The following is a 13,422-nucleotide window of genomic DNA, read 5'->3' on the forward strand; positions in this document are numbered from 1 at the left end:
CATAATACAGATGCAAACTAAACTCAAAAGATCAGAGTTTGTGGTCAGTTTCTAATTTTAAATATAAAACATCCAAGATGGGATATTAGGTTCAAAACCTATTTTCTGCTTAAAAGACTACACTTTATCATAGTTTAATTATAATATATAGTTCTCATTTGCAAATTTTTAGTTTTCATTGATTCAGGTTTACGGAATTTGCTGGTATAATACAAATTGTTCACTTGTTTTGTTTTTCAGATTCTGCACGTAAGTGAAATCATATGGTATTTGTCTTTCTGCCTGACTTCTTTCCCTTAGCATTATACCTTCTAGGTCCATCCATGTTGTTGCAAATGGAAAGATCTTATTCTTTTTTATAGCTCAGTAATATTCCATTGTATGTATATACCTCATCTTCTTTACCTATTCATCTATCAGTGGACACTTGGATTGCTTCCTTACCTTGGGCTATTGTAAATAATCTGTAATAAACAGAAGGAAACATACATCTTTTCAAATTAGTGCTTTTGTATTCTTCGGGTAAATAGTAGTAGAATTACTGAATCATATGATATTTCCATTTTTAAGTTTTGAAAACCTCCATACTGTTTTCCACAGTGGTTGCACCACTTTACATTCCCACCAACAGTACACAAGGGTTCCCTTTTCTCCACATCTTCACCAACACTTGTTATTTCTTACCTTTTTGATATTAGCCATTCTGATAGGTATAAAGTGGTATTTCATTGTGGTTTTGATTTGTGGTACAAATTGTTCTATGAGAAGAGTATCTATTTTTCAAAAATATAACTTTCTTTTTTCATTTAGTTTAGCTTCCAAATTTGTATTACCCATCCTCTAAGATTATTGACATCATTCAAAATTCATTACCCTCTGCATTGAAGGTTCATATAGGCATACTTCTTGCTCTCTGTACACTCTGTTCTAAAAGTCACAGAGTTTACTTTTCAAAGTTTTTGTCTTCTTTTGCTGTAACAAGCTATCACCACATCTTCCAGCTATCGTTAACCTGTTTTGTTTTGTTTTGTTTTGTTTTGTTTTGTTTTGTTGGTAACTCCTCCTTCACTTAATCTTCTAATATGTCCTTTGGGCTGGGAAATAAGTCAATGGAACTTGGTAGGATTTCAGGCAGAGTAAAAGTGAAAATTATAAAGAAATGATATCCATGCTATGACTAAATAACAGCTTTTAAAACATGAAATTTAGCAGTAGTAGAGAATTAATGTGTAATTATACAGGAAAATGAGCTATGTTTTTGTTTGCTGTTCTTTCTACCAAGGAGGGGAAGAATTCCAAATCATCCACAAAAACAAATGTATATACAAAGACTTTCTGTGAAGAGGAGCTGGTTTTTAATATATGATATTGATCTCCAAGAAGATGAAAGGGAAGCAGTGTAAAGAAATCTGCTTGGTAACATTAATCTTTCCAAAACACCATGTAAAAGAATTATGTAAAAGAAAAACTAAAATGAGCTTCTGTTCAATAGATATTAAAACACACTATAAAGTACAATTATTAAAGTACTACAATACTGCAAGACAACAGAGATTAAATGGAAAAGAGTGACATGCAAACATAGTTTTACATGAGAGGCATTCAACAGTATGATTGATAGGAGTGATCATAAATCAGGATCTCACTGCATACCTCAAAACAAATTCTTCATTGATTAAAATACTAACAAAAAGAAGCTAATATAACTTTTACAGGCATAGATAAATGTTTGCACAGTGTTGGAATAACAAAGTTTTCTAAGTAAGTCCTAAAACTCAGAAGCTGTGTATACTCAGAAGCCATAAAACTCATAATCCGTGTCATACTTCAAAACATAAAAAAGTAAAACTTCTTTATTCAAAAGATGCAAGTTGATATATGGGGACAAATAGTAGAAAGACAACTAGTGAAGGATTAGTATCTGTAATATCTACAGAGTTCCCAGAAACCAATGAGAAAACAGCCAAACAGTCCAATAGAAAAGTGGATAAAGAGTACGTACAAGCATCTCTCAAAAGTAATGTAAATGGGACATAAGTTTATAAAAAGAACACAATTTCACTAACCATTGCTTAAATGCAATGAAATATCACTCTTCAAGTCTCAGACTGAAAAAAAAAAAAGACTGACGAAATCAAATGTTGATGGTACAGACAAAAGGACACTTGAATCACTACTGGGTGAAAGTAGAGCTTTTTCTGAAGGCAGTTGGGCAAGAGCAATCAAAACTTAAAGAAAACTTACTATTTGAGCCATAAATGTCATAATTAAGATCTATTTTAGACAATACTATTGGCATAATCATACAGTTTAATGTAAAAGGATGTTAACTGAAGTATTCTTCAAAACAGGAATGGTTACAAAAAATGAGCAGGTGTATATGAACACATGTGAAAAACTCTCCAAGTCATAAAGTTAGACCAAAGAAGTAAGTTCCAGAATGATATCTTATGTCATAAAACCATTTACATTTAAATATACTTATCTCCCAGATGGGTAGCTAAAACCTTGTGCTTTTCTCCAAGCTTCACCCAAAGAACATCTTACAGAAAATCATCAGTGGGAAATGTGGAAGTTGCTAAAGATTTGATTAGGGAGATGAAGGAGATGGCTCGTATGCACTTCACCTGAAAAATTCCCATCTGACCTAACACGTGGGAATCTCTTCCCCAGCCAATGGTCACCTTTCCCAGTTCCTAAGCCCCATCTTTCCAATCCTGCCACCCAAACACAAACAACTCTCACCTTCTCATTTCTAATCTTCCCTACTCCAACCCATAATAGTATGTCAAAGTATGTCAAAGGCATTATACTGAGAATAAAAATTGTATTTTACTCAGTGTAAAAAATATTGTCCAATTATTAGGATCACTAGCCTTTGAATATAGTAGAAGATGTGGTCATAATTAACAAATAAGTTGTACAAATAATGTGTGCAGTCTTTAACATACTTGAGAAAGCCCTAAAAAGTATCCACTGGGGAGAGAACTAGAATTGTGGGGGATTGGAGAAGGTAGGTGCTGTCAAGGATTATAACCTAAGTTGCATAACTGATTACTCATGCATCCATATATGATTTTAAGGTTTTATTTTCTTAAGATACCTACTACACAAAAAGAGCAGAGATTTTTTTTCAAATTTTTTAATGTTTATTCATTTTTGAAAGACAGAGAGAGAGAGCACAAGCAGCAGTGGGGTGGAGAGAGAGGGGAACACAGAATCTGAAGCAGGCTCCAGGCTCTGAGTTGCCAGCACAGAGCCGGACACAGAGCTCGAACTCACGAACTGCGAGATTATGACCTGAGCCACCCAGGCGCCCCAAAAGGGCAAAAATTTTTAATCAAATTAAAAAACGGGCACTTGAGTGGCTCAGTCAGTTAAGCGTCCGACTCTTGATTTCGGGTCAAGTCATGATCTCACAGATCACGGAATCAAGCCCTGCATTGGGATCTGTACTGGGAGCAGCACAGAGCCTGCGTGGAATTCTTTCTCTCTTCTCTCTGCACCCCGCCTCCCCGCTTGCTCATGTACTCTCTCTCTCTCTCTCTCTCTCTCTCTCTGTCTCTGTCTCTCTCTCAAAATAAATAAACATTTAAAAAAATGTCACCTTCCTCTCTTTCAATATTTCCTATTTTGTGGTTTTAAGAGAGTCAGAGATATGCACTTTATTGGGCAGGTCAAGGGAAGGAAGTTCAAATCCCTGGACTGGGTTGGGCTGGGCTGGTCAAGAGCAGAGCAGGGAGCAAAGCTGATATCCTAGGGTGAGCTCAGGAAGTAAGCATGAGTCTGAAGCTTTAAGGCAGAGACAAGAGTCAGAGGCTAGAGGTTTGGGAGGCAAGGCCCTGTGGCCAAAGGAGCAGGGGTGAAGGAAGCTCTAAAGGGCAATCTTTAGCTGATGGCTCCTATGTTAACATCTGGGGATGGGGACGGTAGAGGGAGTAGAATAAAGCTGGGAGGGAGGTTTTTCTATTAAACTCTGAGCATAAAGGGGGAAACCACTGATTTGGTAATAAATGAACTCCAAGTCAATCATTTACTTCAGAGCCAGAGAAGGGTTCAGAATGACAACAGTTCAAATTAAGGGTTTAAAGAGTACTTAGGTAGCTCAGACTGGGTAAACTCAGTTAGTACAGAATGAATACAATAAAGATTTCTCAGTGTGTTACTAGACTGCTAATACCCTCGTAAGTCAAGAAAGGAAGAATGTTCAGAAAAGCAACCCTGCAAATGTGGCAAAACGTACTGCAAATATACATTTTTTTAAAAACCACTTCTCATATTACAACTACGATTTAAGCACATTAAATCTTCTACATTTGGGATAATATCTTCATGGATTTTATTTATTCAGAAAACATGTGCCACATTCAAAGAACAATGTGTTCAATAAGTGCTATGAGTACAGCATCTATCTTCAAACCTTAAACTGTAATATGGAAAATCAAGTGGTTTTGTTAGAGATTATATAGTGTCAGGGCACCTGGGAGGCTCAGTCGGTTGAGTAACTCTGCCTCAAGTCATGATCTTGCGGTTTGTGAGTTCCAGCCCCACATTGGGCTCACTGCTATGAGACTTGTCAGTACAGAGCCTGCTTCGGATCCTCTGTCTCCCTCTCAGTGCCCCTCCCCCGCTTGCTTAAAATAAATAAATATTACAAAAAGAAATTATATAGTGACATCTCATCATCAACTTCAGAAAAATAATTTAAATAGGATATGTGATTTGCCATTAGCTGAATAAGCTTCAGACAAACCTCTATCTCTTGTTTCCCTCTGTCAGGTTCAATTCCTGCATGCGTCTCATTGTGCTCATCTCATCATTGTGAATGTGCTTCTAGAACACAAAAATAGGTAATTTTGTACAACACAGCACCGTAAATGAACCACCCACTACTTCACCTACAGCACACCTGAAGAAGAGAAACCTGGTACAAAGTTGAAGGAAAAAGCAACTGTGATTAAATTATGGAGTGATTTGTTCAGTCTATAATGTGACACACTTCTTAGAGATTTTCAGAGATTTTTTTTTATTATATATAATATATATAATATATAATAAAAAATCTCTGAAAATATATAATATAATATATTCTATATATTATATATATAGCAATATACAGCAATATAATATATATAATAATATAATATATATAATATAATATGTATATTATATATATGGTGCAAAACTTACACCATATATAGTTTTAGAATCTAATTCATGATCTATTTAGGAAGAGATTTATTCTTTCCTTTAAAATAGCTTTAATAAAATTTTAAATGAGCAAAGTCTGGTCTGCAATATCTGTCAAACAGACCACGACCAAAAAAATACTTTTTATACTGAAACTCAACACACATACACATATGCACAAATACATATGTATTATTTCATTAAATGGCCCTTACCCTTATATTTTCAATCATATTTTTAATGGCTATTCTTGACCCAATAAATTGATTTTAAGATATAAAAACTGGCCACGGCCCAGAGTTTGGAAATCCCTGGATGAGATATTAGTATAGGCGGCCTCGTGGAATTATCCCAAGAGACAGTAGGACCAGAGTTGGTCATAGGCTCAAAAGTTCATCTCTGAAAGGATAAAGGGTCAGTGTGGGGGCCAGAGTTCTTCATAGGCTTGAAAGTTCATCTCTGGAAATATATGCAAAGGGTCAGGAAAAGGTCTTTTATTTGACTAGACATACCTCTGTCCCCAGAAGCTTGTTTACAACTTCATCAGGACAAAACCTCCCTGTATTCATTTCCATCATCAAGCACATAGTGTCAGCTTCCTGATCCAGGTGACTGAGTCCATCTAGACATCCTGCCTACAGCAGGAGGAGGGAAGCCCTATATTCCTTATCTTGGTTTTGCTCCGCAATAAATTTGATAAGGAACAAAACGGAGGGTGAAGACTAACTGACTAGCTTCTGCCACCTCTAGTTCTGAAATGTCTGTCCAGTTGTTATTTATTTTATTTTATTTTTTTTTTTTTAAATTTTTTTTTTCAACGTTTTTTATTTATTTTTGGGACAGAGAGAGACAGAGCATGAATGGGGGAGGGGCAGAGAGAGAGGGAGACACAGAATCGGAAACAGGCTCCAGGCTCCGAGCCATCAGCCCAGAGCCTGACGCGGGGCTCGAACTCACGGACCGCGAGATCGTGACCTGGCTGAAGTCGGACGCTTAACCGACTGCGCCACCCAGGCGCCCCTGTCCAGTTGTTATTTAGAGATATAGTTAGATCCAGATAAACAATAATTAAGTAGATTCAAAAAATTCAACAAGTAATCACGCCAAATAATTGTCAGAATGGATTAGGGACAGGAATAACCAATTTTGACCTACTGAGACTATATAATTGGCAAAATGATAAAAACAACTAATTAAGTTTTAGAAATAGAAATCACCCCTTCACAGTTTGTCATTGCCATAATCACACTGAAAGATAATATTTCCTTTTCAAGCAAATCCAAACGATAAGAGAAGAATTGACCCCAAGTGAATGAAGTCAGTATAATAAAAATGAATAAGTTACATAACCAAAGAAACCAAAAAATAATTTATTTAAAATAATAATCTTTGGTCATGCTATAGGATGAAGATCAGTTTGACTCAAATGTTTTTTTTTTCTAATTTCCTTGCATATCCTTATTTTTCAGTTTCTTAACTGGCTATTAATGAATAATGATGGAAGAAAAAGTTTATTGCTTTTTCACATAACTCTTGGAGAATATTTCAGACTTTTTCACTTAACCATAACAAATGCTAGGATCTAACAGTAAGAAGCACATATAGCAGAAGGATTGAATGTGCTTTCCACTTTAGAAATTACAGGCATCATTGTTTCTATCCTACCCAAGACATCATTATTACTTTAATATGATTTATGGCTGACTGTATAAGAGATGGTGCAAAGATCCTGTGCTAAATTCCCATATGGCATATAACATAAGCCAAACTGAAAAACTCGTAAATGTGGGTAGATCAGTTTCATCAAAGAATGGAGCAAGAGAGTTCCAGAGACTGAGCAGGAAACTAGCCAGATAATTTTTTATAGTCATGTAATTCCAAAGCAGCAGTAATGAATGTGATCCTGCCCCTGATCATTTAACGCTTGAGTAAAACCTAAAGGCAGTCAGCAAGAAATTAGGCAGAGATGATCTAGGACACTATCAATCAACTCTTTTTATTCTTTGGTAAATCTAACTTTTTTTCCGTTTAGGCTAAAGCTGAAATGATATCATAACTTCTTAGATGATTTAAAAGAGAAAGAATGAATCTTTGAAGTCTCAATAAATGCTGAAGTAACTATAGCTCCAATGGAATAGTCCAAGAGAAAAAAAAGTAACAAGTTATTTTAAAAGATATCATATATATACATATATTTATTTGCATATATATATGCATATACATATACATATATGTATATATATGTGTGTGTGTGTGTGTGTGTGTATATATATATATATATATATATATATATATATATATATATATAACAGCATGCTAAAATATATCAACCAATATCAATGAATGAGTAGTGCCACAACAAGCAGGGCAAGCACTCTGAGCCCCAAGCTTCAGCAGCAGTCCACCACAGTCAGGCAGCACACACAATCTATACAGAGAACACTTCTTGAGTGTCTGGGCAGGAGGGGAATTCATGACTGGGGGGATCCCACTTCTGGGCCCACGAGTTATAGCAATACAGGCCTATCTCAGGAAGCAAGAAAAATCCCAAATAAACTAACTAATCTTACACCTAAAGGAGCTAGAAAAAGAACAAGCAAAGCCTGAAGTCAGTAGAAGGAAGAAAATAATAAATACTGGAGGAGAAAGAAATAAAATAAAGAATTAAAAAAGCAATAGAACAGATCAATGAAACCAGGAGCTAGTTCTTTGAACAAATTAACAGAATTGATAAACTTTTAGCCAGACTCAAAAAAAAAAAAAAAAAAAAAGAGACACAAAGCAAAATAAAAAATGAAAACAAGGTAATGATTATAAAGCTGCTCACTGAACTCAGAAGAATAGATAAAAACTTTACAAAGGAAATAGAAAAATATAAGAAAGTACCAAACAGAAGCCATAGAACTTAAAAACATAATAACTGAACTGAAAAATACACGAGAGGGGCTCAACAGCAGATTGGATGAAGCAGAAGAACAGATTAGCAAGCTAGAAGATGTAAATAATGGAACTCACCCTGACAGAGCAGGAAAAAAAAAAAGGAAAAAGAAAATGACAAAACATTTCAAAGAAATAATGACTGAAAATTTTGCTCATCTGGGAAAGGAAACAAACATGTAGGTCTAGGAAGTCCACTAAGTTCAAAAGATATCTACACCAACACACATTCTAATTAAAATGTCAAAAGTTAAAGAGAGAATCTTAAAAACAGCAACAGAAAAATAATGTGTTATATGTAAAGGAAATCCCATAAAGCTATCATCAAAATTTTCAGCAGAAACTTTCCAGATGATAAAGGGAGTGGCATGAAGTATTCAAAGTGCTGAAGGGAGAAACCTTCCAACCAAGAATACTCTACTGGCAAAGTTATCATTCAGAACAGAAGGAGAGACAAGTTTCCCAGACAAACAAAATTAAATAAGTTCATCACCACTAAACCAGTCCTAAAAGAAATATTAAAGGGACTTCTTTAAGCTGATAAGAAAAGGCACTAATTAATAACAAGAAAACATATTAAAGTGAAACTCTCTCTGAAAAAGGTAAATATATAGTGAAAATAGTGGAGTAATCATTTATAAAGCTAGTATGAAGGGTCAAAAGTAATTAAGATTAAATAATTAAGGGATACATAAAATAAAAGATGTGAAATATGACATCAAAAACAAAATGTGGGAGAGGGGAATAAAAATGTAGTTTTGGAATGTGTTCAAATTTAAGTGGCTATCAATTTAAAATAAATTGTTATACACATAAGGTGATATATGTGAACTATTTCAAAGTAACCAAAAATAATATATCATAGCAAATACACAAAGGAAAATGAAAAATGAATCTAAACATAACACTAAAGAAGTTATCAAAACAGAAGATAAATGGGGCACCTGCATAGCCAGTTAAGCATCTGACTTTGGCTCAGGTCATGATCTTAAAATTTGTAGGTTAGAGCCCAGCCTTGAGCTCTATGCTGACAGCTCAGAGTCTGGAGCCTGCATCAGATTCTGTACCTCCCTCTCTCTCTGCTCCTCCGTCTCTCATGCTCGTTCTCTCTCGTTCTCTCTCTCTCACTCTCTCTCTCTCAAAAATAAATAAATATTAAAACAAAAACAAAAACAGAAGGTAAGAGAGGAAAAGAAAATAACAAGAAAACTGTGAAAACATCCAGAGAAAAGGTAACAAAATGGGAATAAGTCCACAATTTTCAATGATTACTTTATATGTAAATGGACTAAATTCTATAATCAAAAGATATACAGTGGCTGAATGAATAAAAAAAAAAAAAGACTTAGCTATATGTTTCCTGTAAGAGTCTCACTTCAGAAGGACACACACAGATTAAAAGTGAAGTGACAGAAAAATGTATCACATGCAAATGGAAATGAAAAGAAAGCTGGTATGGCTATACTCAATATCAGACAAAATAGACTTAAAACGACTGTAATAAAATGCAAGAAAAGGCATTACATAATCATAAGGGAATCAACCCAGCAGGAAGATACAACATTTATAAATATGTATGCACCCAAACAGAAGCACCAAAATACACAAACAAATATTAACAGGCCTAAAGGCAGAACTTTATAGCAATACAATAATAGTAGGGGATTTTTAACACCCCTACTTATATCAATGGATAAATAATCCAGACAGAAAGTCAATAAGGAAACATAGGTTTACACAACACATTATACCAGATGTACTTAATAGATAAATATAGAACTTTCCATCCAAAAGGAGTTGAGGGGCAACTGGGTGGCTCAGTCAGTTAAGTATCTGACTTCGGCTCAGGTCATAATCTCACAATTCAGGGAGTTCGAGCCCTACATCAGGCAGGACAGCTCAGAGCCCAGAGCCTGCTTCAGATCCTGTGTCTCCCTCTCTCTCTGCCTTCCCCTGCTCGTGCTCTCTCTCTCTCAAAAATAAATAAACATTAAAAAAATTCAAAAGGAGATGAATACATATTCTTCTCAGGTGCACATGAAACATTCTCCATGATAGATCACATGTTAGGCCATAAAGCAAGTCTTAATAAAAAGACTAAAATCATATCGAGCATCTTTTCCAAGCACTAAGAAAAAAAAAGAAAAAAAAGAACAAATAAAACCTAAAGTTAGAAGAAGGAAGGAAATAATAAGAATAGTGTGGAAATCAGTGAAATAGAGACTAAAAAGACAATAGAAAAGATGAATGAAACTAAGAGCTGGTTCTTTGAAAAGATAAACAAAACTGACAAACCTTTAGCTGGACTCACTCACTAATATATTTATTTTATAAATATAACATCAGAAAGAGGAAAAGATAAAACTGATATCACAAAAACACAAATCATCATACAAGACAACTACAAAAAATTATATGCCAAGAAACTGGACAATCTAGAAGAACTAGATAAATTCCCAGAAATAATATTTCAAGACAGAATCATGAAGAAATAAAAAGTCTGAATAGACAAATTACAGTAAGAAGATGAATTAGTAATCAACACCTCCCAACAAACAAAAGTCCAGGGCAATATAGCATCACTGATGAATTCTACCAAACATTCAAAGATTTAATACCTACCATGCTCAAACTCTTCCAAAAAACTGAAAAGGAGGGAATGCTTCCAAACCCATTTACAAAAACAATATTACCCTGATACCCAAACTAGACAAGGACACCACAAAAAAAAAAAAAAAAAAAAGAAAGAAAGAAAGAAAAAGAAAAAAGAAAAGAAAAGAAAAGCAAAAAAAAAAAGAAAAAGAAAAAAAAGTGAAGGAGAAGAAGATGAGGGGGAAGTGGGGGGGAAGAAAAAAACTTACAGGCAAATATACCTTTTAAACATAGATGCAAAAATCCTCAATAAAATATTAGCACACTGAATTTAATAACACATAAAGAAGATCATACACCATGATCAAGTGGGATTTATTCCACAGATGCAAGGATGGTTCAATATCCACAGACCAATCAACATGATGAACCACATTAACAAAATGAAAGATAAAAATCGTATAATCATCTCAAATAGATAAAGAAAAAGCATTTGGCAAAATTTAACATCCACTTATTATAAAAACTCTCAACTAAGTGTGGAGGGAACATAGTTCCACATAATAAAGCCCATATATAACAAGTCCATAGCTAATATCAAACTAAATGGTAAAAAGTTGAAAGTTTTCCTTTAAAATCAGGTACAAGACCAGGATGCCCACTCTCCCTGCTTTTATGCAACATAATATTGGAAGGCCTAGCCAGAGTAATTAACAAGAAAAAGAAATAAAAGACATCCAAATTGAAAGAAAGAAGTAATTAAAACTGTCACTACTTGCAAATGACATGATACTATATATAGAAGACCCCAAAGACTTCACCAAAAGAACTGCTGGAACTAATAAATGAATTCAATTATGTTTCAAGATACAAAATTAATATGCAAAAATCCATTGCATTTTCACACACTAATAAGAAACTATCAGAAAGAGAAATCAAGAAAACAATCCTATTTATAAGTGCATCAAAAACAATGAAATGTCTAGGAATAAATTGAACCAAAGAAGTGGAAAACCTGTACCCGGAAAATGATAACACATTGATGAAACAAATGGAAGACACAAATAAATAGAAAGATATTCCATGTTCATGGATTAGAATAATTAATACTGTTAAAATGTCCATACTACCCAAAGCAATCTATAGATTTAATGCAATCCCTATCAAAATCCCAATAGCATTTTTCACAAAAGTAGAACAAATAATTGTAAAATTTGTACGGAATCACAGTAAATCTCAAATAGCCAAAGCAATCTGGATAAAGAAGAACAAAGAGGCATCATATTCCCAAATTTAAAACTATACTACAAAGCTATATAATCAAAACAGTATGTTACAGATAGAAAAATATAGACACACAGATCAATGGAACAGAATAGATAGCCCAGAAATAAACTCATGCAATTAATTTATGACAAAGGAGGCAAGAATACAGAATGGGAAAGAAGAGTCTCTTCAATGAATAGTGATGAAAGACGTGAACAGCCACATGCAAAAGAATGAACCTGGAACACTATCTTACACAATATACAAAAATAAATTTAAAATGTATTAAAAGACTTGAATGTAAGACCTGAAACCATAAAACTCCTAAAAGAAAACATATTAATCTCCCTGACATGAGTCTTAGCAATGCTTTGTAGATCTGGCTCCAAAGACGAGGACAACAAAAGCAAAAATAAACAAATGGGACTACATCAAACTAAAAACCATCTGCAGAGCAAAGGAAACTATCAACAAAATGAAAAGACAACCTAGTGAATGGGGGAAGATATTTGCAAATGATATATCTGATAAAAGGTTAATACCCAATATATATAAAGAACACATACAACCCAATAACAAAAAAACAAACAATACCATTTTCTGAATTCAACTGAAACATTATTTATTATCTACACAAAGTAGATAAGATAAAACTAATACATTCTGAAACAAGAACTAGAATAAAGGTAGTATGTAGGAAATGTAAACAAAAATTAATACACAAAACTAAGAGATTATAATTGAAGAAAGTCCTAACAGAAAAGAGGAAGGGTGGGGCACCTGGCTGGCTCAGTCAGTAGAGCAGGTGACTCTTGATCTCAAGGTCATGAATTCAAACACCATGTTGGGAATAGAGTTTAAATAAAAACAAAATTAAATTAAAAATTTAAAAAAAAAGAAAAGAGGAAGGGGAAGTTAGGTCATGCTGACTGAAGACACATGTCAAGTTGTCTTAGGTATGCAGAGGAAAGAATAAACATCTGGAAAAGTTGAGGTCATGGGAGAGGGCAAGGTGCATTATAACTTATATAGGCATCGGAAATCTACTCATAATATTAGAGTACAAGAGTGATATGTCAGAGTTGCACTATGAGACAATTTATTTAGGAGGATGGAAAGGTGGGAAGTGATAAGTAATAAGAATCTAATTAGATGGGTATTAAAGCAATGAAAATGAGCAATAATTGGGATGTTGGGATGATAAAGGAACAAATGACTGAAGGTGACTAGACAAGGTAGAGGGTAGATTCTTTAAGAAAGAGTATTTTTGTTTTTGTTTTTTTTTAATGCTTTATTTATTTATTTATTTAGAGAGAGAGAGAAAGAGAGAGAGAGAGGGAGAATGAGCAGGGAAGGGACAGAGAGAGAGGGAGACACAGAATCCAAAGCAGGCTCCAGGCTCTGAGCTGTCAGCACAGAGCCCAACATGGGGCTTGA

The 13,422-nt window shown here is 34.3% G+C and overlaps 1 protein-coding gene across 1 annotated transcript in view; it reads right to left on the reverse strand.

The window, feature by feature from the left end:
- The window catches only part of PRDM5 (PR/SET domain 5), a 114,022-nt gene that overhangs the window by 83,670 nt on the left and 16,930 nt on the right, over positions 1–13,422 (reverse strand). The gene's annotated exons all lie outside the window — the stretch shown is intronic.

Source organism: Panthera uncia, chromosome B1 (genome assembly GCF_023721935.1).
Source record: "Panthera uncia isolate 11264 chromosome B1, Puncia_PCG_1.0, whole genome shotgun sequence".
Lineage (NCBI taxonomy): Eukaryota > Metazoa > Chordata > Mammalia > Carnivora > Felidae > Panthera > Panthera uncia.